The 27,647-nt window shown below is 35.9% G+C and overlaps 1 protein-coding gene across 1 annotated transcript in view; it reads left to right on the top strand.

Moving 5' to 3' along the window:
* The window catches only part of stet (rhomboid serine protease stem cell tumor), a 1,160,693-nt gene that overhangs the window by 331,593 nt on the left and 801,453 nt on the right, over positions 1 to 27,647 (top strand). The gene's annotated exons all lie outside the window — the stretch shown is intronic.

Genomic DNA, 27,647 nt, shown 5'->3' with positions numbered 1-27,647 from the left:
AAGTGTTAACTTTGCGAAGAAGATATTTTATACTAGGAGAGACTGGAAGATTGGTAAGTACGAACTTTGTAGTTTTCATGTATTATACTTGTTCACTTTTATATGGGAAAGGGACATATTGTAATTGTCTGGAGTATAAGGGGGACGGAACTGTTTGGTTTTATGGGAAATTGATTGCGGATTTTCCGGCATTGAAAATGATATGACTCGGTGTAGTTTTATGGAATTATAACTTGACTAAGATATAGTATAATGTAATATGTAGGGTAAAGGGAATCATCATTATTGATTGCACCGGGAATCGAATGAGTATTCTCCCAGGTAGAGAGCCGTACGCAAAATTTTATGCTTGAAGTGTGAACTTGTTACTTATATGTAGCTATGAATTGTGTAAGACATAACCAGAAGTCAACAGAATCCGCGTCGGGAATCGAACCAGAGCTCTTCCACGTGAAAAGGCGTACGACCAACATTTTGCTTAGCAGATGTTGTTACTTATATGTAGCTATGAATTGTGTAAGACATAACAGGTATATATAAATTATATTGTACAGAAAGTTAGCAGAATGCGCCCCCGGGAATCGAACCAGGGCTCTTCCACGTGAAAAGCCGTACGACCAACATTTTGCTTAGCAGATGTTGTTACTTATATGTAGCTATGAATTGTGTAAGACATAACAGGTATATATAAATTATATTGTACAGAAAGTTAGCAGAATACGCCCCCGGGAATCGAACCAGGGCTCTTCCACGTGAAAAGGTGTACGACCAACATTTTGCTTAGCAGATGTTGTTACTTATATGTAGCTATGAATTGTGTAAGACATAACAGGTATATATAAATTATATTGTACAGAAAGTTAGCAGAATGCGCCCCCGGGAATCGAACCAGGGCTCTTCCACGTGAAAAGCCGTACGACCAACATTTTGCTTAGCAGATGTTGTTACTTATATGTAGCTATGAATTGTGTAAGACGTGTAACTGGTATTTAGAAAGTATATGGTAAACTGTTGTGTTTTGTTTCATAAACGCTAGTGTAACAATGAGGTTATGTGGCGACAGAACGTTTAACGTTACCGCAGATTGAACTTAAGGGTTTTTCATGTTGAAAGCTAAGGCAATAAAAAGAGACCCGAGATTGTTTGAACATATTACCCAGGATGAAATGTAGTAGTGAAGTTAAAAGGGAAATTCCATACTTATATTTTGTAATTGAAAATCGTAATACAGCAAATAATTATTTTTAATTCTTTATTGTTTCAGGTGGTGAAGGAAATAAAAAATCTTAATAGAAACACAGGAGAACAAACCTTATTTTCCTGAATTGTTTGTTGTTGAAATATAGCGGAGGTTTTTTAGTGAAAAGGAGTTATAGATTGGTCTTAAAATATGGATTTACTGACACCGTTGGATCTTAGTGGTATGAAATATCGAAAATATTGGATAATGTGTGATATGAATATTGAATACTGAAATATTGACATAATTGAGGTGAACGCTGTATTGCGTACCCACCATAGCTTTTTCTATGTATTATATTTGGATGAATAAAAGTACGCATGTATAAGTTGGTGGAACGAGAATGTACACTGTACACTGAAACTTACTGTACCAGTTATTGGAGAATTATACTTTTGAAACTCTTTATACGAAATTAGGTGTTTATATAACTTCATACATACTAGTAAAGAAGATATATTTAATAACACGTAATGTACGTTAGGGACAATTTTGACATTATTTAAACAGTGTAGGTAACGACTCTTAAGGCAATACAAGAGACGGACAATTATTTGACAGCGTAGATTAGTCTTATATGCAGATGGAAACAATTGCTTTAAATAAGAGATAGCACTTTGAACGTATAGTTTGGTTAAAATTGCTTTACTTTAGAACTCATAACATTAAGTACAAGGTAACCAACACCATTGGCGATAACTATTAGCAGGACAGTGAGCGATGGGAATTAGCGTGTTGCAGAGACAGATACATTTTGCGTACATAATAATAATGAGTATGAATATTTGACTTTGGCACCTATAAGATTATGCAATCAACATTTTATAAATATTTTGACGGTTGCATATAATATTTACAGACAGTCTGATACGATTTTGTATTTGTAAGTGTGATTAATGATTGTTTGAATTAAAAAGGGTATTTTATTTATAGGTCTTGTTTGTAAGTTGGAAAAACAAGAACATATTTTTGTAATGGTGTTATAGTCGCTAGAAGCGAAATAATTTAATACCTTCTATTACAGGTAGTAGCTAACATGTCCTTTTTTACAGTTGAAATAGATATCTGACAATTTAAACTTTAATAAAAACTAGTCTGAATTTTGACAATTTTAAACTTTATTATTATAATTGTTACAAATGCATAAGAAAATAGTATTTTAATGTTTTAGTTGTCTGCATATACAGTGCAGATATATTTGTGAGTGAATACATGACATATAGTTATAACATATCAGAAGTGATGTACTCCCGAAATTAGATCTTCCTAAACCTTAAAGAGATTATATTGTGCAGTTTTCACTTATTGAGTTAAATTTGGTAATTTAAGACGAACTGTGGTTTTGCTTTTTTACCCACTGCAGTTGTATTGGATTGAAATACTGAACTTACTATATCTGGATTTTTAGTTACTGTTTTACTGGTTCTATGAATGATTTGGGAGGGCTGTTGTTTAAAGTGGAATTTGAACCATTACTAATGCTTGTAACGAGAAACTATATATATCTATTGGGAAGTGTGGACTTTCTTTTACGCAGATGAGAAGTAGCCTGTGTGTAAGACAGCAATACGAAAACGAATATTTGCACAACGAATTGAATTACTATTGTTTACAACAAGATTTATTTTAACTGTACCTGGGACTTTTGATTGATAAGTAAATTAGTAAATTATATTTTAAAGCGGTGCTGAGATTTATTTTGTATTAGGTTATCGACTACTGTTTGGATTATTTTTAATTTATGTTTTATATAACAACAAGGTTATAAAGAACAATATAACAGTAATATGGGTTTCGAACCACAATAGGAATAACTTTAATGCAGTTGCTGTGTATATGAACTGTTACGGAACATTAATCACTTAGTATATAGCATTTTTATATTATTGTAACTGCAAGAGAACTGTATTATAAGACTACCTAACACATGTAAATAATAGTTAGAGCTAAAATACTGAATTACTCGCAACTGAATTGTCAGTGAGAGTAATGGATCTTTAAAGAAATAAACTGATATTAGAAAAAATAATCTTAGTTGTTTGTATGCTATATGAAGAAACTAGTGTTTAAGAAGCAGTGCATTAAAAGAAAAAATAATTGTTTTCGAAGAATATGGTAGGAAACTGAAAATATTTAATACTTTATTTTAGATTTTTAGAGACATTACCAACATAAGTAAATGATAAACTATTGTCGATTGAACGGGAATCACTGAGGTTGATACCTTGTGTTTAGTTTATGATATGAAGACTTTAACATTATTGTTTACACAGTTACTTTTAAATGAAAACAACATATAATCTTGTATGCAGAACGGATTGAATTAAGGGCGTACCTACGCGAGGGATTCATTGGATGCGGACCACATTTAAAAGTCTATAACCCAACAAACATTTCAACACTTTCTTAAGAGAATTATGGTTGCAGTAGGAGAGAAATGTGTGATATACTGTAGAAAACTCGATGTTACAGTACCCTTGTACTCTTTATGTCTTATAAAAAGAAGTTAGTGTACTCTTTTGCTGAGAATAAGTTATAGATGACAATATTGTAAAATTACGTGTCGTTTTATTGCAAGTAGAATAATGTTACTTCAATAATGCTTAAACGCAGTGACTGTTAGTGCAGAATCCACCCTCCAACAAATTTCAGGATGTGCAGACCCTTACTTGGTATATGATTTTAAAAAGAATAAACATTGTACGGTAACCTCTTGAAACTTGTAGACCCACAGTGAAGTATAGTCGGATATGGGAGGAGGGCACGGTGACTCAGTGGTAGAAGAGATTTTGATGTTTGTGATTTAAAAACCGAGCAAGTGAACTTTGTGGTGGACAACATCTCTTTTCTCCTGGTACTTCCACATTTATTTATTGGCTTAATTAGCTTATCCGATCTTTCTCTCTTGTAATATAATCATTGCAAGGCTATGATCATACCTTATAATTATTATTAAATAATCCTTATTGAAGGTTAATTTACTTCATGATTTCCTTGGAAACATTTTTTTTTTTGCTTGAGATGGATTGTTTTCTCAGGGAGGAAATGTCAGAATCATGAGAACTTGCTTACATGCTGTGTGCCAAACATAATAAGCCCTTGGCGGGCTGAGATCGAACCATGGACCCACCACGCGCCAGAGGTGAACTATTTGAAGGTGATGAAGAATATTTTATAATCCCACAGTAGTATTAATAATTGTTTGAGATTCTTAGTATACTATGTGATACACAGGTTACACGAATTTTATTTTGTTCTTTTTGAACTAATGGTTAAGAGGACCAGAAGGATAGATTTCAAGAACTACCTGTGGTCCAAGGATTACAGTGTTAATTTTACAGCTTTATACACATGCATTCAAAATTATAGGGCCATTAGATGGTTGTATAAGACTCTTGTTGGACTTGACTTGATTTTGAGTTTAACGTCCCTTTTCACCAGCGAGACTATATGAGACGTGGACCTACTGATTAACGTGGAATCCGAACCACATGAGCTCCCGCCGGGAATCGAACTTGGGTAGACTCTTGTTGGAATAAATGTTTTCGCTGGAACCTTTTTAAAAATTTAATGTAAAACTTTAAACATAATGAAGAAAATAAGAACATGCTGAGGTGAAATAAACTTGAAAACTCCCACCGTGCAAAAGAATTAAGGAAAAAGAGCCTCTGTTTTCAAGCTGAGACTATCCATGGTTGAGATTGACCACCAAATATAACAATTATTTTTCTCAGACGATGAGTTTGTATGCTTATGCCAGTAGCTAAAACTGGAAAAAGTGAACCAGGTAGTGTTTGCAAAATGGTATTACATGGTTCAATCTCAGAACATGTGCATTTGTGATGGACAAAAATTCCATGGGTAGTGGTGCTGGTGGACAACAACAACTTCACGAAACATCTGTTGGTATTAAAATTAACGATACATGAACTTTCAAAAGACGAAATGTTTCTTTATCTGGACTGTTAATACTTTTTTGAAATTTCATCGGAACAAGCATTCAACTTAAACTATAATAAACGAACGAACTATCTAGTTGCATTATAGGAGGGCGATACAGGTGCGGATGAAAAGTTTATGTATTGATTTTGAATACGAGTTGTGTGCGAGTAATTCAATTTTATTTAACTTTTAATATTAGAGATTATTTTATACGACCATTTAATATTTTATTATTTCTTATACATATTTGCTTTTATCATTTGTCCATTGTAATGTTAGTAGAAAAAAATGTTTTATTTAACAACATAAGCACGAAAACCTACAAGAAAAATATTAGACAACATCCATAATTATTACTGTACGGAATACCTCTTTGAACGGAAACAGTTTTTTGTCCATTAGTAGAGTGTATCCATTTCGCACGAGGATCCATTAGTTCAATCCCAGACCATGACAATTTGTGATGGACAACACCCCTGTGGATTTTCTCGGGGTTCTCCATTTCCTGCCAGTTTCTTCATATTCAACATTTTTACAATCATTAGCCATTCAACGTTGCCTACTTGTAAAATGTCTCAAGTAGATGAGTATATAAGACTCATGCCAGAATAAGTGTTTTCTCTTTGCTCTCAAGCCAGAAAAGAAGAAACTAGTATCCACGAAACTTGTGAAATTTGGCGAGTAGCAACTCGAGAAATTTCACTTCGTGGATACGAGTTTCTTCTTTCTGTTCTGAGATTGAACCATGTAATACCATTTCGCAAACACTACCTGGTTCACTTTTTTCAGTTTTAGCTACTGGCATAAGCATACAAACTCATCATCTGAGAAAAATAATCGTTATATTTGGTGGTCAATCTCAACCATGGATAGTCTCAGCTTGAAAACAGAGGCTCTTTTTCCTTAATTCTTTTGCACGGTGGGAGTTTTCAAGTTTATTTCACCTCAGCATGTTCTTATTTTCTTCATTATGTTTAAAGTTTTACATTAAATTTTTAAAAAGGTTCCAGCGAAAACATTTATTCCAACAAGAGTCTACCCAGGTTGGATTCCCGGCGGGAGCTCATGTGGTTCGGATTCCACGTTAATCAGTAGGTCCATGTCTCATATAGCCTCACTGGTGAAAAGGGACGTTAAACTCAAAATCAAGTCAAGTCCAACAAGAGTCTTATACAACCATCTAATGGCCCTATAATTTTGAATGCATGTGTGTAAAGCTGTAAAATTAACACTGTAATCCTTGGACCACAGGTAGTTCTTGAAATCTATCCTTCTGGTCCTCTTAAACATTAGTTCAAAAAGAACAAAATAAAATTCTTGTAACCTGTGTATCACATAGTATACTAAGAATCTCAAACAATTATTAATACTACTGTGGGATTATAAAATATTCTTCATCGCCTTCAAATACTTCACCTCTGGCGCGTGGTGGGTCTATGGTTCGATCTCAGCCCGCCAAGGGCTTATTATGTTTGGCACACAGCATGTAAGCAAGTTCTCAAGATTCTGACATTTCCTCCCTGAGAAAACAATCCATCTCAAGCAAAAAAAATTGTTTCCAAGGAAATCATGAAGTAAATTAATCCTTCAATAAGGATTATTTAATAATAATTATAAGGTATGATCATAGCCTTGTAATGATTCTATTACAAGAGAGAAAGATCGGATAAGCTAATTAAGCCAATAAATAAATGTGGAAGTACCAGGAGAAAAGAGATGTTGTCCACCACAAAGTTCACTTGCTCGGTTTTTAAATCTCAAACATCAAAATCTCTTCTACCACTGAGTCACCGTGCCCTCCTCCCATATCCGACTATACTTCACTGTGGGTCTACAAGTTTCAAGAGGTTACCGTACAATGTTTATTCTTTTTAAAATCATATACCAAGTAAGGGTCTGCACATCCTGAAATTTGTTGGAGGGTGGATTCTGCACTAACAGTCACTGCGTTTAAGCATTATTGAAGTAACATTATTCTACTTGCAATAAAACGACACGTAATTTTACAATATTGTCATCTATAACTTATTCTCAGCAAAAGAGTACACTAACTTCTTTTTATAAGACATAAAGAGTACAAGGGTACTGTAACATCGAGTTTTCTACAGTATATCACACATTTCTCTCCTACTGCAACCATAATTCTCTTAAGAAAGTGTTGAAATGTTTGTTGGGTTATAGACTTTTAAATGTGGTCCGCATCCAATGAATCCCTCGCGTAGGTACGCCCTTAATTCAATCCGTTCTGCATACAAGATTATATGTTGTTTTCATTTAAAAGTAACTGTGTAAACAATAATGTTAAAGTCTTCATATCATAAACTAAACACAAGGTATCAACCTCAGTGATTCCCGTTCAATCGACAATAGTTTATCATTTACTTATGTTGGTAATGTCTCTAAAAATCTAAAATAAAGTATTAAATATTTTCAGTTTCCTACCATATTCTTCGAAAACAATTATTTTTTCTTTTAATGCACTGCTTCTTAAACACTAGTTTCTTCATATAGCATACAAACAACTAAGATTATTTTTTCTAATATCAGTTTATTTCTTTAAAGATCCATTACTCTCACTGACAATTCAGTTGCGAGTAATTCAGTATTTTAGCTCTAACTATTATTTACATGTGTTAGGTAGTCTTATAATACAGTTCTCTTGCAGTTACAATAATATAAAAATGCTATATACTAAGTGATTAATGTTCCGTAACAGTTCATATACACAGCAACTGCATTAAAGTTATTCCTATTGTGGTTCGAAACCCATATTACTGTTATATTGTTCTTTATAACCTTGTTGTTATATAAAACATAAATTAAAAATAATCCAAACAGTAGTCGATAACCTAATACAAAATAAATCTCAACACCACTTTAAAATATAATTTACTAATTTACTTATCAATCAAAAGTCCCAGGTACAGCGAAAGACACTTCTAAATGGTACAGCCATATGGAGATTTACGGCAAGAGTGCTCCACCAGTTGAGTCCAAAGTATTTGCCGGGAAGTATTGCAACCGAATTAACTTAAAAAGAAGGCGGGTGGCATAATCGCCAGGCACTGAAAATTCCCGTACACTTGGGTGAAATTCCCACTACCGTCTACAGCATCATTTCTCCAAAATGAGATGAATCTTAGACGTTTAGTTCTTATGCCAAACATACTACTTGATATTTGTTCTATTCGTGAAGATAAAGTGCAACAACAAATGAAAGCCCAATCCTGTTGCTGTTGGAATGAACTCTCTCTTTAAGTCGTTTGATCTGAAATGACTTTGCAGAACCTAAATAAATATTCTGTCTCTTCAGGGGGGGGGTAGGAAGAGCGAATGCTCCCCTCCTACAGTATGAAAACATATACTTTTAATCAAATGCTTAGCGAGAGTGAGCCCATTGGTATAGCGCTTTTATGATTTGAAATCTTGCTCCCAAGCCATCTTTTGTCATAACTGACAACATAGGAGAACGGGAGATGCAAATATGATGAAGGAGAAATACACTCACAGGTGCAAATTCAGAATTGGAGACAAAATGATCGGATAGCATCCATATTTTGTCGAAAATTTTGATTTTGTAAGCAGACATGTAAAAGCTCACCCGAACTTGAGAGCATCCCATTACCAGTTGTTGAATTCAAGTGGAGAACTCAGTTGAGAGCATCAGATGATTAGGGAGGGAGAGAAACATCTTAGGATATGGGGAACGAACAATGGAAAAAAATACCAACTTGCCTTAACCGGACTCGAACCCTAAACCCCATTATTACCATGCCACGCCTTTGCTCACTCATCCACGGAGCCACACACAGTGAGAGACGGTCATACGTCAGGAAAAGCGTTCGTTACGACCAGTGATTTACTTGTAGGGGGAAGCTAGGGAAATACCCCGTCTCTAGTTTTTCTTTCCTTGGCACTAACTTAATTACTGTTGTCCCAGCCTGAGAAGAATATTTTCCACGTCTCTAGAAAATTTCCTAACAATTTGCATACATTTTAAGCAACACAAAACATTTATTCATCGCTGTTCTGCATAATTATACCTACACAAAGGAATTATTTCCAATTCTATGAATTCCCGGACCAAGTAAACATAAGTACTGACAAGTAAACCTTACGTTTGGGTGAATCGAGTTGCTGACTGAGAAACATATGAAAAAGTAGTACTAAATGTGGTCAGTATTTCAGTGAAGTTATAGGTGCGAAGCTCCAGGGGTTTAGGAGATACAGCTACCAGAACATCACATGGAAGTACAAAATAGTCTTCATACAGTTGGAAGTAAAAGCTCTGTAAGACCTCTTGTAACGACAATAGGTGAATAACAAATATATGGGTACATATTAGGACTAGGGGGAAGTCATATAGTAAGGGTAGACCTGGCGGCGGCCATCTTGAAATCCGCTATTTTGAATTAAGATTAAGTTTCTAAAATAGGAATAGGGTCATGTGATACATGATTTATGGCGCAAATTTAATCAGAAGAACAATGATGACGTTAATTTTGATTTACGCGCAATTGGTAAAAAGTTACAGGGAAATTAAATATTGTTGCAGCATATGTATTAGTCCTTTACCCCACCTTGTAAATTTTGTGTTAATGATAATAATTAAATAAAAAGCAGGTGGATAAATACTAGGTCTATGGTAAGAGCTGCTTTGATGGCGGTCATGTTCAACTCCGCCGTTTTGAATCAGACAAAAGTTTTAAACAAAACGCATAACATTGACACCTTATTAATAGCAAATTTTACCATAACTCCAACAATATAACCATTTTTGCTCTATCATTAACTAGCACAAAATTAAATGGATCGCTCCTTACGACTACTGCATTAACGGAATTGTTAACGACAAATGTGTCAAGTGTAACTCGTGTGCCTTCGTCAGGTGTGCTCACTGTGAGCAGAGCATTTGTGCAAGTTATGCACTCTTTTCTGAACTACATATTGATTGTACTAATTGAGGACTTTTCTGGAAGAAAGACCCAAGTTCAATTATGACTCAATTCCACTTTGGTAATTTTTTCTTAAATTAGCAACTTGTTTATGTGATAACAAATGCTGGTTAATGATAAAGCAAAAAAGATTATAGCGTTGGATTTACGGTAAAATTTGCTATTAATAAGGTGTCAATGTTATGAGTTTTGTTTAAAACTTTTGTCTGATTCAAAATGGCGGATTTGAACATGGCCGACATCAAGGAAACTCTTACCATAGACCTAGTATTTATCCACCTGCTTTTTATTTAATTATTATCATTAACACAAAATTTACAAGGTGGGGTAAAGGACTAATACATATGCTGCAACAATATTTAATTTCCCTGTAACTTTTTACCAATTGCGCGTAAATCAAAATTAACGTCATCATTGTTCTTCTGATTAAATTTGCGCCATAAATCATGTATCACATGACCCTATTCCTATTTTAAAAACTTAATCTTAATTCAAAATGGCGGATTTCAAGATGGCCGCCGTCAGGTCTACCCTTACTAAATGACTTCCCCTAGTCCTAATATGTACCCATATATTTGTTATTTACCTATTGTCGTTACAAGAGGTCTTACAGAGCTTTTACTTCCAACTGTATGAAGACTATTTTGTACTTCCATGTGATGTTCTGGTAGCTGTATCTCCTAAACCCTTGGAGCTTCGCACCTATAACTTCACTGAAATACTGACCACATTTAGTACTACTTTCTCATATGTGTCTCAGTCAGCAACTCGATTCACCCAAACGTAAGGTTTACTTGTGAGTATGAAATTCTATATCTCGCGAAGCGGGGCTTAGGAAGCAGATTGCGCCCATAAGATTTGTTTTGGTCAGTAAGGGACATAAATTTACATTCAAGTGGCAAAATCACACGTTTAATTATGCTATAATTTTACTTTTAAGAACTCCAAATGCGTAGAACGAAGGCATTCTTTTTTGCTTGGAAGAATAAAATTATGGCTGAAAGTGGAAGTGATTATGATCATGATCACTGATCATCAGACTGATTATGATTAGGAACAATGGACGCTACCAAGCAGTGGCGTAGCCAGGAGGTCTGGAACGCCCGACATTTGTAGAAGTTGTTAATATAAGGCCTAAGATTGCGGTTTTATTTAAACTTTTTCCCGGGGTGAACCCCCGGACACATCCCAAATGAACATTTAGCCAGCGGTCCTCCTGAATTCAAATCCTGGCTACGCCCCTGCTACCAAGTGATATATTCTCTGACACATAAGAAAATGCATGTTTTCCGTGGGATACTATCTTTTTCCCATTACTACTAGAATGAAATCGCTACACATTCCTTGCTACCGTATCGCGATTTAATTAAATGTTTTAAAAGTTTTTAATGCTCAATCCCTAACCAAATTGATAACTGCATGATCTATCTCTTTGCAGTTTCATTTAAAACACTATAGAAATATCGTAAAACTTAATAAAAGGAAAAAAAGTTCTTCACAGCGTGAAGCTTACGATTATTGCCATATACTTATAGCGTAGATGTGTCGTGCACCTTATTCCGTAGCTCATTGGATTGGTAGATGCGCCTGATTTTTCGTCGAGGCAACACGTCCTGTGTTGCTCGCGTCTTGGTGCTGATTCCGCTAGTAGTGATAGTTTTTTTTTTTGTGCAAGTTTTTGCTGTGCTTTTTGGACTTGAGCAGTGAGCTTACCACTTGATTTGGGTGATTTCTCCCCTTTTTTGTTCAGTGAAGTGCAAGATTACGACTGATTACGATGGCCAATATTAGGCTTAACACTCTTCGCATTAGTTTTCAACCTGTCTCCAAAGTTCCCAATTCGATTTCGCTCCATGAGTGGATACGAACCACCTTTGAGCTTGCACAAGATGCAGTATTAAGTATTGAACTAGACTTTCCACGTAAACTTCTATATATCAAATTAATTACTCAACAGCTCTGTGAACAGATCATTACTAAATTTGACAATAAAGTACCGTATATAGATGCAGAAGGTACTTACGACCTTCCGCTTGACTCGGCTTCTCATACAATTAAATTGGTATGTATTCACGCGGTACCTATGGAAATTTCTGATAACCAAGTGAAACAAGTTCTTCAAGTTTATGGTGAAATTCTTAGTGTTAGTGACGAACTTTATACTGATGGACATTATTATAAAGTACGTACTGGCCGCAAAGTTGTGAAAATGATTTTAAAAAAGAATATCCCTTCCTATATTACTCTCAGTTCTCTTCGTTGTTGGGTGACGTATCCCGGACAGACAAAAACTTGTGCGAGGTGTGACAGTGAAACGCATTTGGTGTCCCAGTGTGATCGCCGAACATTTAGCGCCCGTTTAGATCATCGGTCCAATGATTCTTCTGGAATTTCTACTTTGGGTAGCCGCATTGCCCGACCTATCCTACAACTGAAGGATGCGCCTGCTATTCACAACTATAGTGTGTTTCCGGTTTTGCCGACAAAAAGCGGGCCCGCTATTACTACCATGCCGACAACTCCGGGTGACTCTACCCCGCCAGCTCCCTGCGAGGCAGCTTCTGTGTCCCGACCAAGTGATACATCCTCACAGGTCCAGTTTCATGAAGAGGGTATGGCCAGCCAAATTCTTCCTGAGGTTAACCCCGACGCAAATAAGGTAGGTGACTTATCTGATAAGACTGAGTGTCCCGGACCCCAGCCAATGACTTTCGATACTTCAGCACCTGCTCGGCCTAAACCTGTTGTTAGTGATTCCCTTGACATGGTGCCTCCTCTCTCCGATGTGCTCGACTCGACTGGTAGTGGTTCCCCCGTTACGCCTACATCCAGTATTGATGACACTCCTAAACCCCTTATTAGTGAACAACTGAAAAAGAAGAAACGTTCCAGTCACGAGGTGAATACTGGGAAAGTTTTGAAAGTGACCGGGAAGACCTATGATTCGACCAGTAGATTAACCCGCACTAGATTACGACAGATATCTCAATTAGATGCTACTACATGTAATGATGGGGAGGTTGTCCCCGAGACTTTGGACAGACCCGCTACGCAGTGAGAATATGCTAGCGGTCTGTTTGGGACTTTTGTTTTTGTTAATATTGCATCTTTTTGCTGCTTTCCTTGGGCCTGCCGGTTCCTTTGTGTGTGCCTTTTCCTCCACGCCAAGCCTTTCCTTGCAGCTCTTAATGTATTCTTTTAAAATAGGAACGGTCAATTTTAATGATCTAACATCTCCTACCAAGCAAAGTGCTGTTTTGGATTTCATTAAATGTTATTCTCTTGATATACTGTTTGCTCAGGAAGTGACCTTGACTGACCTTCAAGGCCTTTATCAGCACACCCTTTTTTCTAACGAAACTGTTAACGGCACGGGTACTGCACTTATATATCGTAATGATATAGAATTTGAACAGTTATACAAACATCCCACCGGCCGGATTATTACTGGAAATGTGGCCAATATCCGGTTTTGCAACTCGTATGCCCCTGCAGGTACACACCGACGGCGTGAACGTCATAATTTCTTTAATTCCGATGTCGCCTCCGCCTTACATGACAGTTCTCGTTTGATTATATGGGGTGGAGATCATAACAGTATAGTTTCCGCTCAAGATTCCACTTCTACTTCGAACTTCTGCCCTACTTTATTACAGGTGATTAACCAATTTAATTTATGTGATGTCTGGCGTCATTTTCATCCCCACAATCCTGGACATACTTTTTTCTACGCCACTGGATCTTCACGCCTCGATTCTTTTTATATCTCACGGTCATTACTTCCACATGTGCAATCTGTGGAAAGGATCCCTGTTTGTTTTTCGGATCACATGGGCCTAGTTATGACTATCCAGCTACCGCTTCAAAAGCTTCTGAACCATAATAGCTTATGGCACCTCAATACCGGCATCCTTTCTGAGCCAGAATTCCAGCAGTTGCTACGCCAACGCTGGAGAGAAATTAATCAGCAACTTTTGCGGCGGAACAATATTATCCAATGGTGGGAGCAACGGGGGAAACCAGCTTTGAAACAAATCTGTAAAGAATACAGCAGAGAACGGTCACAGCGATTCCATGAACAATATAATTACTACTCTCAGCTTCTACGCGACTATCATACGGCATTCCTTAACGGTGAACCTGTACTTCCACAAATTAAACAGGTAAAGGCTTTCTTGTTAACATTACACCGCAAAAGACTCCACGGTATTACTGTTCGCAGCAAAATCTCATCAATGTCACCCACTGAGCCTCCGAGTCTTGTACATATCAGTGCTGAACGTCGCAGAGGCAAACAACAGATTATTCATAATATACTGGATGATAAAGGTGTTTTATATGAAGGAACTAATATTATTCCATACTTTGTGCGCTATTTTGCTGATTTATATCGCAACCATGATGTTCCAGCTAGTAATGACGGTGTTTACGATACCTTGAACCCTCTCCCAGTTGAACTCCAAGCAGAGCTTGATGCTCCCTTTACTGAAGCAGAAATTCAGCATGCCCTCCTCCAGGCAAAAAAGAATAAATCTAGTGGCATTGACTCCCTACCTTACGAATTTTACCAGACATTCCCAGATCTTTTCATTCCTTTTTTTACTGAACTTTTTAATGCCTTTCGTTCTAATTTACAAGTCGGCAAAACATTTACACACAGTATTATAGTGATCATTCCTAAGCAGCCCAAGAGCACTCGCATCAACCAATTTAGACCTATCAGTCTCGCATGTTGTGATTATAAACTTCTCGCAAAAGTTCTAGCAGCTCGGTTACGTAATACTTTAAGTTCCATTCTGTTACCGGAACAATTTGGTCACGATCAGCAGCATCCTACATATCTGGCTTTATCGAATATTAGAGACACGATCGCTTATTTTGAAAGTCGTCCGAAATTAACTGCAGCGCTTTTGAGTACTGATTTTTCTCAGGCCTTCGATAAACTAAGCCATCAGTATTTATTCACAGTTCTTGAGAAGCTCCATTTCGGGCCAGTATTTTTAAATATGGTTAAGACGTTATACTCCCAGCGTACTGCCCAACTTAAACTGAACGGTGCCTTAACGCGGGTCTTTTCAATTAACCGGGGGCTTATTCAGGGCTGTCCCTTGTCCCCCATGCTTTACAGCATTGCCGTTATGCCGGTTCTGTATAAGATCCGGAATGAAATGACGGGATTGTGTGTTCCTCCGGCTACTATTAAAGTTCAGAGTTTCATAGATGATATTTGCTTTTTCTTTCGCTCCCAGCGCGATTTAGATACTATCCTTACTAATCTCCAGATATTTAGTCAACTGTCTGGTGCGGAATTACATCCCACGAAAACCAAATTACTTTTTTTTGAATGATACGTCTTCTTGCCCTTTTGTCTCCCCCTTCCCTGTCGTTAACACTCATAAAATTCTCGGCATTACTTGGCATACCACTATAAAAGCATCTATTCAGGCAACCTATGGAGTGGCTGTTCCTAAGGTCATTAACTTGCTTTATAAACACAAAGCTCGCAATCTTACATTACATGAGCGAGCGACCTTCTTAAATATTTTTGCCTTCAGTCTTTTGTACTATATAATGCAGATTTTTCAGCTTTCTGTCTCAGACGCTAACACCCTTAACAAACATTTGTTTGCCTTTTTGTGGTATCAATCGACACTGCGAGTACATCGTCGAACTGTGAGTACGACCAAGCAAGTAGGAGGGTTAGGTATTAAAGACGTGGCTCTTCAAGGCCGTTGTCTACTACTACAACGCACGTGTCAGCTGTTAACTTCCTTTTCTGAGTCTTTCTCCGCGTGCCATATCATGCGTTGCCTTCGGCACGTGACTCTCAGTTCACCTGTTTCTATTCTGAACTGGTCCCAACCTTACCATTACCTGCGCACCGTCATTCTAGACATTTCGTATGCTCTTATCAGTCACACAGCTATTGAAGATATGACTGTGAAGAAATTGTATACTTATTATGCAAATTATCTCTATACCCCCCCTAAATGTGTTACTCGCCATCCCAATTGTTCTTGGGCGCAAATTTGGCATAATATTAATTCCTCTTTTTTACCCTCTGGAATGAGAGAGTTATGGTATAGGTTAGTGCATAATGTATTTCTTACTAACCATCGAGCATGGGAACTCGGTTTTCGACCAGATGCTCAATGTATCCGATGTGGACAAGCTGACACACTCATCCATCGCTTGCAAACATGTCCATCTATCCAGCATTTGTGGCGTAGCTATACACATATTATAGCACGAATACTACGAGTTGATCAACGGATTATTAATAGTGAGCCGTTTTTTCTTTTGCCTGATTTCAAATACTTCCCACGTCCTAAACACAATATCATAGTGTGGTTAACTATTCACACAGCGGCTATCCTACTTACTGAAAATGAGCTGGTGACACAAGCAATGTACATTTTTAGACTACAGTGCTCTTTAAAAACAATGCCTTCAGATCTACGCTTGCGTCATTTTGCCCACTACCCGACTGCTGTTTACTAATTTTTTTTTCCGTGTGTGTGTTTGTGTGTATACTTCATGTGATTGATTTTCAATTGTATTGCAGTGGTATCCCTTTTGTAATTTGTGATTGCTCTTTTATTCTTATTATATATACATATATGTACTGTAATTTCTTGCAATAAAACTGACTGTTAAAAAAAAATGGATCCGAGCAGAATTCCCATTTTCGCGACCCGGGTTCGAATCTTCGCCTCGTTATTTTTTATTTTTATTTTATTATTGATAAGATAGGACTCCAGTAGAAAGAAACATATGGTTACAGTTCAAGGTGTGATTCGATATTCTGCAAGTATTTATTTATTTTTTTCTTGTCAAGCGAAAAAATGAAGTAGAATTTTACATGCATAAAACTTCTAGATTTGATTGTTAATAAGAGCGATGAATAAGATTACAGCTCAAAATAAATTGAATTCTCTTCAATTGTAGTCCATAATTAGCTATGGTCAAGGAAATGGAAATAAGCTGCTTTGTGTGTGATCAGCACATTGACTTCGATCATCCCTATTTCTGGAACTAAATATCACTAATTTGTTTTCGTTTATATATAAAATTCTCATCCTTTAGTCTTTAACAAAACAGAGATTATTGTTCAAACTGTCACTATGGAATTACATTTCATTATATAAAGAAATGGAATTAACTATATATTAACTATATAACTATTAACTAAAAATATCGAAAATAATATGACAGATATTATGAACAATTTTATAATAGAACTAAGCAATGTTTTATAATACACTAAACTGAATGAAATACAGGATATTTGAAGTAAGCGATAATATTGCCAGTAGATTCTGAAATACAAGTTTCTTGAACAGATAGGGACACTTCACCTTGAAATATACACCTTGAATTTGATTCTCGATAGAATCTGAAATATGTTAAGAACTTTAAACCTTGAATAACGCAACACAAGTTTGAATCCCATGGTTGTAATTGTGTCGTTACAAACTCACTCTTTTTATATAAATCAACCAATCTAAAGCCGGATCTTTGTTCAAAAAGTATTTTCTCCTTTGCGTATATTTCAGGGAGAACATTTTACGTCAACTTTTTATTAGCAAATGTAGCAACTGATCAAATTGGATAATGCTAAAAATAGCCTACTTCGCTTGCTAGAACTTACGTTTGGGAGAAGTTCATACATAAAATATTTTTTTTTATTTGTTTCTTGGTTTTTTTTTTTTTTTTTTTTTGGTTTCTTAGGTTTCTGAATACTTCGGAAGATTTTAACAGAATTCTTGTAATTATACATTTATATTTGCTCTGTTTGATATGAAAAAAATATTTCTTATGAAGAAAATGGTCTGCAGAGCTCTTTGTAGAATGTCTGTTATTAGTTGTAGTAGTTGCTTTAACTTTAGCGTCCCATGCAGCAGCGAGGCTATATGAGACATGGACTTACAGCTTAACGTGGGATCCGAAACCATAGGCTTCTACTGAGAATCGAGCTCCGTTTTTAGGAAAAAAATCTAACCATAGTCAGTTCCTACCAGTTGGGTTTAGAACATACCCTATTATTATACTGGTATTTGGAAGCAGTGATAATTGGTTACGGGTTTCGTGACCTGGAAACAATCACACTCGTGTCCTGGCATGACCGGAACAGACCTGGAGAGGACGACACGTCGTCATACGCACGATGAATTTGTATGATACTGTTAAATATTAAAGTTAATACATCATTTTTTATCAATAAATAACTTAAATAAAAAGGACAGTAACAATACTATTAACGTATATCTACATAGTATACAAATTAAAAATACGTTGTCTATCAGCGAAAAATGGCTGAACCGTTTGAAATGAATTTTATTGACATAGTTAACCTCTAGCTTGGGCTAGGTTGTTGAGATCTTGCTCGGGAGGGTACTCCCGGTAGTAGTAACTAAATACACGATTCTGATTGGTTGGCGTTATCCGTATCTTGCTACGTAGCCTGTATCTATGTATATAACAGAAATCATACACTTGTTGCTATCGGTCCTCGTGGTCGTGTGCGCTAGCATTATAGGCTGGTAACAAGAATTGCTTTTGGCATGAGTTCAAATCCGGCCGAAGGAAATTTTTCTATTTTTTTAAATCGTTCGTAACACTTTTTTTTTCAATAAAATATGATCAAAAAAGTACTCAAAAAGGAGATTTGCTTACTTTTGGGGAGATAAGTAGTAGTGGTAGTAGTAGCACAGAAGCGAAGATATATATATAACTTTCCATGAAATCATGAAAATAAAAAAAATGACTTCCAACTCTATTCAGAAGGTAGGTATATTGGCACGTGTCGAACCGAGTTGTTTGCTACGCGACGTTATGCCTTCAGGCAAACTTCTGGCTATCGACTAGGTAAGTCTTAAGGGCTACCATGCAGACAGAAAGAAAGAAAGAAAGAAAAAGGTATGTTTATTTCATGGGGAGAACAAAATATAATAGTCTATCTGCTCCTTGACATTAAGTGTTTGAAACCAATGCTGTTATGAATATCCATTTTTCTAATTTCCTCAGGAGACTAAAGAGAAACGTTAATTCTCCTATATATGAAAGAAAAATATAGTATCTCATATATTACACAGATAACGAAATAAAATAGCATATTTATCTACGCCTTGGCGTTAAGTGCTTTAAAATTGTTCAGAATATTTTTCCTTATTCCCATAATAAAAAGAAAAAATGAGAATTGTTAATTCCCATATAAGAAGAAAGAAAAATATATTTATTAAACAAAAAGAATAAAATAAAATATATTTAAAATATATTAAAATAAAATATGACTAAACTAAGTAAAACGTTTACTCCGAATAGTCTCTGCAAGTAATTTGTAGAAAATTGTCAGAAATAATGAACATAAACTATATTAGTTGTCAATTAAAAGTGCAGCAAGTGATAGTTCTAAACTCAAGTAGAATATTCACTCTGCTTCATTTAAATAATAGACATTTTACAAAAATGATCTTTTGGCTGTATCGTAAATATTTTAGTAAATAAATAAATAAAATACATATGTATAATTTAATGATCGCAACTGGATAGCTGATTCTGTGGGTGAAGATAACGAATATTACTACAAACTGTTACAAAGGTGGGGGCCGCAGTGGCACAGTGGAAGCCGGTGGATGTAGCTAAGCAGCCTGTAGTGTTGTCAACGGCTCGAGCGGCTCGGCTCACGACTCAGTCACCTCAACATACCGAGCCGGTTCGAGATCCATAAAAGTGATTAGATGCTAATACAATATGAAGTATATGTTCTATAAGCCTTTTCCACAATTCTACTGCTTGGGGCTGAAATCAGTCAATACTGAGGAAGTTAATTATTCGTCCCTGACTGAAAACTGTTCCGCGAAGACATCTTTAAACAAATCCCATTTTTATGGAACATAGTGAAATTGATCAAAGACAAGCGCTACAATTCGACTCAACTGACATTTGTGTGTATGTGCGCCCGTTTGCCTGTTCCACAACTATCTTTTATTGTTTTGGTTTCATTTTAATGAAAATTGGCTTATGGTTTCAACTAATAATCGTATTGTTTGGGATTTAACTCTATCAAGAATAAGGGGTGAAAGCTAAAACACTCACCCTTTGCACATACACATATAAAACAATTTTGTGTTATAGGCAAAACAACTTGAAGATCATTTGATTAGACAAAACATAGGCTATTTTTACTTTAGGCCATCCGCATCATTCGAATTGGTTGCGGGTGAAATTGGCAATGGATAAGCGCGTAAAAGGGACCAAGTTCCTCTGAACTTCGAAACTTGGTTATTTAAATATTATAATAAAATATGTTTAAAAATAACTTCCACCATATTGAGTCAATTTGATTCAATATGGCGTATATTTTCTTTGGGGCTTCTCGATCATCCCTATTAAACGAAGTCAATTGGGGTCAAGAGAAAAATGAAATTAACTTTTTCAGTTTTACGTCCAAAGATTATGCCCTGTAGAATAAGGGGAACGATGATTGAGAGATGTGAATTATGATGGTAGACTTGGTGGAATGATAATGTGGGAAGAGACGGAAGTACGCCGGCTATCAAGAATTAGAGGTTGAATTAGTTTACCCTGAGGTTTAAAAAAGATCCAGTATAACTTCTGTAAAAAGTATTTAATTTTTAAAGAATATGGTGCGAGTGTTTTTGGAGTTTATGAACATGCCACACTTTTAGGGGTAAAATCAGTCAAGAATGACAAATCGCCCCCTCCCAATTATGTTCCTTTACAAAATTCCAAATATTTTGTAGGTTCCCAATTAACTCCGCTGTTTGGAATTATAATTGGCCAATAATAAAGGAGTAAATTTCATTCCTCTTGTCATGTAAGAAGAAATATTTCGTGCAAATTAGAGTTTTGTGAAACATAACGTGTTTTGTTTGAAATTAGAGGCATAAAGTTATTGTTTTGAGTTGAAGTTGGAGGAATAAAAGGTGAATTAATTTCATTTCGTGAAACTGTTAACAACGTTTTTTCTCCCAAGTTCCCAATTTTCATGTAATAGTAGGTATTTTTTCTTTCAGGCTCTAGTTAGGTCTATTGTTTATGCTGTTATGCATGAGAGTTGGGGAAATTAAGCCAATTTCAAGATTACATTTTACGATAACTTCTGTGCTTTTGTTAAACCTGATTTCATGAAGCAACTTTTTTTTTTTGAAAGTGTAAGAATTACTATTGTTGGTAGGGACTGAAACTGATGAAGAGAAAGATAATGCAAATGTAGAAGTTGAAAAGAAATCCGCTCGCTTCTTTAACATACAGCACAAGTAGTGGTGATAAAACGTTATTTTGTAAAGAAGAAATAAAATATGTAATTCTAGCCCCAAATGTCTTTTGGGCATTAATTAGGAAAAAATAAAATTAAAACTAATTTTTCTAAAAACGAAATAAAATATTTAACTATAGCTCCAAAGGTCTCTTGAACATTAATTGGGATGAAAACAAAATCAAAGTTGAATTTGATGAAGAAAACGTAAGACATTTAATCCAGCTTCAAATAAATGTCTTTTAGGTTAATTGAGAACAAAAATGAAATGTATAAGTTCTTTACCATTGAACAAAAGAAGAAAAGATAAATAAAAGGCAAATATTTGGAAATGAAAGAATTCTAGTATTTTGTCTAGTCACCTTCTGCTTCTATAACGTCACCCAAACGATTAGGTATACTAGCTACAAGATTCGAGAATATAGTTGGATGTTGTTGGATATTATTCCAGAGTTCTATTCATGTGCCTCAAGAATTCCTTTGTTACGGTCTTGTCGACGTTCTTCCCATTCTTGAACCATTAACGCCTAAAGATGTTCTATGGGGTTAAGGTCTGGCAATCGAGGAGGCCATTGTATACCTATTAGCTCTGGATGATCTTCCAACCATGCTTGAGTTTGCCTCGAGGTATGAACACCGCTGTTGTCTTCCATAAACACGAATTCCTCATGTTCTGGAAATTTTTCGTGTAGAGACGGAAGCAATGTATCCTCCAGTACTTGGATATAAGTCGCACTAGTCATTCGTCCAGGAACAGGAACGATCTCGCCCGGACCTTCAGCTGTCATATAGCCCCAAAAATGAGCTGAAACTCGTCTTGAATGTTCGGTGCGAATGACATGTTGTGAAAGTATCGTGTCCCGCGTGGCCTGTATAATATCATTCTCCCTTGCAGATCAGAGAGGAACACCTTATCATCAGACCAGATGACGAGATACCAATAGGCTTGTGGAAGATTCACGTTCTTCTTAGCCCATTCTGATCGCCTTTCCTTGTGGTAATCTGTCAAAATAGTTCTCATAGCTGGTTGTGCGTGATGGAGTCCAGCCGCAGTAAACCGTTGCCTTACTGTCTTGTGTGAACATCCTAGTTCAACAGCTTTGTCTCTCAACACAGACCGATGACGCAAAGGATGGTTCTGTACTTCTTCAACGAGAGCTTCATCTTAGGTCTTTGATGTTGCCCGCGGTCTTCCACTTCTGGGTCTTGACTTAGTCCATTCTCTGTTCCCCTGCTCCCCATGACGATCCAGCCACTTTCTCACGGTTCTAGGATCACACCCAAAATCTTTAGCAATGAGAGACAATTTCTCACCATTAGCAGCACGGCCAATAATTTCGCCTTTTTGAGCGGCAGTTAACTCCAAAGCGCTTTTAGTTCTAGGCACGTTTGCTGACACTAGAATCACAAACGAAATACTCCACAGGATGTATGAATGTGAAGGCATGTGTTAAGGATCAGAGTAATATTATGTCTTGAATTATTTATTGATGCATGTTCATTGTGAGTATTATTAATTTTATTTTTGTAAAGAAGCAAGTTACTACCCGCAATATAAATATAACTCTAACTAAACTCTTTTTCTATTTTTGACAAAACAATATGACGAGTATGGATCTTTTTATTTGTTTTTGGGTGTGAGACTGTTGACCAGGGTGAAAAAAATCATGTTTTTTTAAATATCATTTTTGTTGATGTTTTAAATTTAAATCGTTTTTTTTTATTTAAATCAAAACTTTCTCCTCGTATAATACAAGTCGCGAACTACAGAAAAAACATTAGAAATTAGTATTAAATGTTAATTATGTCATTTAGGTGGAAGTATTGGGATTTAATTTTGAATTAATCCCCAATCGTTTACTTATTTCAATCCCAAACAATGTGTCTCAAGCATTAAGGAAAAAACTTACAGCAACGTTTATCAATATGGCACTTTTCTTTTCGCGATGTTTGGCAGGGCCATATTTTTTTTTAAATGGAAACTAGCTAGCCGCACGAAATACATATAAAGTCCATAAATTTCGCCTAAAATTAACTAACTCTATGGCGTATGGAACCCATAGGATCAATTCCACGTTCACAAAAGCTTTCCCTGACTTCTATCCTTAGCCAACTGGATCCAGTTTCTACTTTGTATTCCTATATCTGCGAAATCCATCTAAAAGTTGTCCTCCCATCTACGCCTAGGTCTTCCTAATGGTCGTTTTCCGATTGGTCTTCCAGTTAAGACTTTGAAAGAGTTCCTACTTTTTTCCATCCTGGCTACATGACCTGCCCACCTGAGTCTCCTAGACTTGATGACCCTAACAATGTTTGGTAAACCGTACAAATTATGTAGTTCCTCGTTATGAAGTTTCCACCATTCCCCATTCCCGTTCATTTTAGGTCCGAATATTCGTCTGAGGATCTTGTTCTCAAATACTTTCAGTCTATGCTCTTCCCTCATAGCAAGCGACCATGTTTCGCAACCATACAGAGCAACAGGTATGATTATCGTTTTATATATTTTAAGCTTCAAATTTCTCGACAGAATTTGCGACGACAAGAGATTTTGAACTAAATAATAACACGAATTCCCTGCTTTTAGTCGACATTTAATTTCTTCGTGAATATCGTTTTCGTCTGTTAATATTGATCTTAGATATTTGAAAGTATTCACTTTAACAAAAGAATTATTATTTTTTTAACGCATCCAAAATTTGCCGTATTACGATCCCGAATAACTTCTATGTATTTAGTACATAAATTTTGCCTGAAGTTTTAAAATCTATTATTTTTTATTTTTTTTTTTTCGCAGAGGGGATCGAGCTTTCCTAAATACGACCCTATTACCTGAAATCAAACAAATAGACGTGGGCACAAAAGAACTTTCGTCTTAAATTTTCATGATGATTTCTCCGTTGGAATAGTTTAACGATTTAAAAACCTTATGTTACAAAGAGAAGAAAGCAGGATTCACCCGTTACCCGTTCAAAACGGGATTTTCTCCAATCATCCTCTGCATGATACTCGTTTTCATATTGTGCTTACATAATTTGAGTCTCATTGTATTTTCTTATTATCTTCCATAATCGAAATAACAGAACAGAAACGGGATTTTACTTATCACTTTAAATTAATTTATTTCGGATTTTGATTTAAACCAACGACTTTTATTTAAAAAAATCAAGTGATTTAAATCTTGATTAAATTCGTGATTTAAATCAGACTGATTTAAATCAATCCACCCTGCTGTTCACCCAATGAAATTTCCTTCAGAAGTAAGCAACTACTTATTCAATGAGTCATCACTAAACGCTAGAGGCAAAGAAAGGCAAAGCAATATCGCCTGAAGGTCATTTGAAAGGTTCATTCCCGTTGTGCCTACTTCCCGTTCTGCCTACAGACCCTCCAGCACTTTAAAGAAAATATTTTTAATTATCTTATCTCTAGGCAGAACGGTAATTCCCGTTGTGCCTACTTCCCGTTGTGCCTACTCTTTCGAGACGGGGAATTATGTGCAGGGAGGAATTTTTGTAGGGAATATTTCTTTAGTATTTCTAAAAGCTTCTGTAAAAACAACCACCACCTCTACAAGTTTCATCATACATGGAAAATTGGTTGACTCAGTTGCAAGAATGTTAGACATTGTATGTGAAACAAACATTAAAAAAAAAAAGATCTAATATCAAGCAATTTCAGAACAAAATTTTATTTGGGTTTCCAGTAGTTTACCTCCAGCATGCTAAGACTTGCAGTACTAAAAAATGCCACAGTTCACATCCCCAAGACATGTCTGGCCAACTATTAAACAAACAACGCAAGAGGATGCATAAGGCGGCCTTTAAAAAGAGTGTTTGTCTCCATCATATCTCTTTCCTCGAATTGATTGATTCAGTTGCCAGTAACCCGTTTGACATTGTATCTGAAACGAACACGAAACAGACTTACTTCGGGCTAATATCAATTCATTTCACAACCGAATTTTAATCGGTTTTCCAGTAGTTTATCTCCAGCATACTAAGGCTTGCAGTACTAAAAAGTGCCACAATTCACATCCTCAAGACATGTTCGGCCATACATTAAACAAACAATGCAAGAGGATGCATAAGGCGGCCCTTTTGAAAAAAAAGAGCCTTTGTCTTTTACATCACTGCTCCTTCTTTGGCATTACCTTAACAGGTAATTTGTCTTCTAACACGATTCTATACTACATGCAATGTTACATATACTTATATTGTCAATGTAAATACTACATATCGTCAATGTTAATACCATATATCGTTAATATAGCCAATATATTTAAAACATCTCACCATCACTGTTCTAAATGCAAACAGTATGCAACTGCATCTGTGTAAGCCACCAAGTCTATTACATGTGATTCCAGACGTGCCTTCAATGATTTTATTTTTTGTTCAATTCGCTTATATTTCAGCTTTGGTTCCTTCGGCTTTTTTCCTACCTCCAACATCAGCATACAAGCTTCATTCTCACTCTGTTCTTGCTGCAACAGCTGTACAAATGTAAAAATATTTGGATGTTCTCTTGTCAGTTTTCTGTTTAATTTAGAGTGCCAGCCCTCTACAACATTATTTGTTCTTCCCTCAACATTATCATATTGGTTCCATATATCTCTGGAAAAGAGAGAAACATTAATTACATAAAACAAATCAAAGCTTGACAATAGACATTCAACAACGATTGGAAGTTGCATGTTAACGTCTGTCGTAGATAACGTTAAGGATAACGTCTGTTGTTTGTTGTTAGTAACACGGTAAATTTATAAGTATTCAGTTTTGTAATCATTACACTAGTATAGAGTTAATTTCAGATCTCTGGTATGAGCAGATTAAAATTTCGTATTGGCATGCAGATCTCAGAAATGATTTTTTATGGAATGAGAATAATAATTACGCTTACCACACTCCATTAAAGACACAAAGCACCTGATCATATATAGAGGTGATGCCGGAAAAAGATCTGTGATGTAGAAGACAAAGGCTTTTTTTAGAAAAAGAAAAGAGACCGAATTATGCATCTTCTTGCATTGTTTGTTTAATATATGGCCAAATATATTTTGAGGATGTGAACTGTAGCACCTATTACGTACTGCGAGCCTTAGAATGTTGGAGATGAACTACTGGAAAACTGAATAAAATTTTGTTGTGAAATGACTTGATATTAGACCGAAATAAGTTTATTTTCTTGTAACTGAATCAATTAATTTTCCATTTCTCTGTAAGTATTAAAAAAACACATCTCTACTAAAGTAGACGTGAATAACGCTGCTAATAACAAAACTGTACCTAGTCATTTTTTCTGAGAAGAGCAAGTAAGATAACATTTAAAATATATGATGAAATTTAAAGGAATAGTTATTCTTCTTACAGAATCTATTAGAATTACTAAAGAAAAAATCCCTAGAAAAGATCCCTCCCTGCACAGAATTCCCCGTCTCGAAAGAGTAGGCAGAACGGGAAGTAGGCACAACGGGAATTACCGTTCTGCCTACAGATAAGATCATTAAAAATATTTTCTACAAAGTGCTGGAGGGCCTGTAGGCATAACGGGAAGTAGGCACAACGGGAAGACACCATTTGAAATGCGTGTCTTGTCTTTGGTTTACCTGTGAAGTGAAGCATTTTGCTTCTTCTACTAAGTTCTGACACATTATGTCAATGAAATATTGGTCTATTTGTGAAAACAAAGAGAGGAAAGAAAAAAATATGAGCTATCCGCGTCAGTCTATTAGATCTTTAAGCATGTTGGAAAAATAAACCATGTCCTGTATTTAACCAAAATATGGTTAATAAACTAGCGTTAATATCATTAAAGGCCGTATGTGTCCTGGAACCTTGTATTATACCTGGAAAAGTTCGTGTCAGATTCAGAGGAAATGTAATATTTTATGATTATGCAACGATAAATGAAAAAATGGAAGTACACTCTATCTTAGTGTTCGGTGCGGAAGACCTGGGTTCGATTTCCAGTGTGAGTTTATCTAGTTTGGGATAACATGTTAGGCTGTAGGTCCATGTCTCATATAGTCTCGCTGCTGCAAGTTAAGTTAAAATTCTAACCATTCAACCCATCAGTCTTAGAGCTCATAGGATTATGAGAAAGTGATTGGTGTGATCCGTGATGCGTTGCAATTAAAAAAGCCACAATGAGAATCACAATGCTGGATATAAAAGTTCATTTCTCGCTGAAGCATCGTGACATATAATTAAATTTCAGATTTTTAGCT

This window comes from Thermobia domestica, chromosome 11 (genome assembly GCF_964235325.1).
Source record: "Thermobia domestica chromosome 11, izTheDome1.hap1.1, whole genome shotgun sequence".
Taxonomy (NCBI): domain Eukaryota; kingdom Metazoa; phylum Arthropoda; class Insecta; order Zygentoma; family Lepismatidae; genus Thermobia; species Thermobia domestica.
This window is presented reverse-complemented; position numbering and strand designations above follow the sequence as displayed.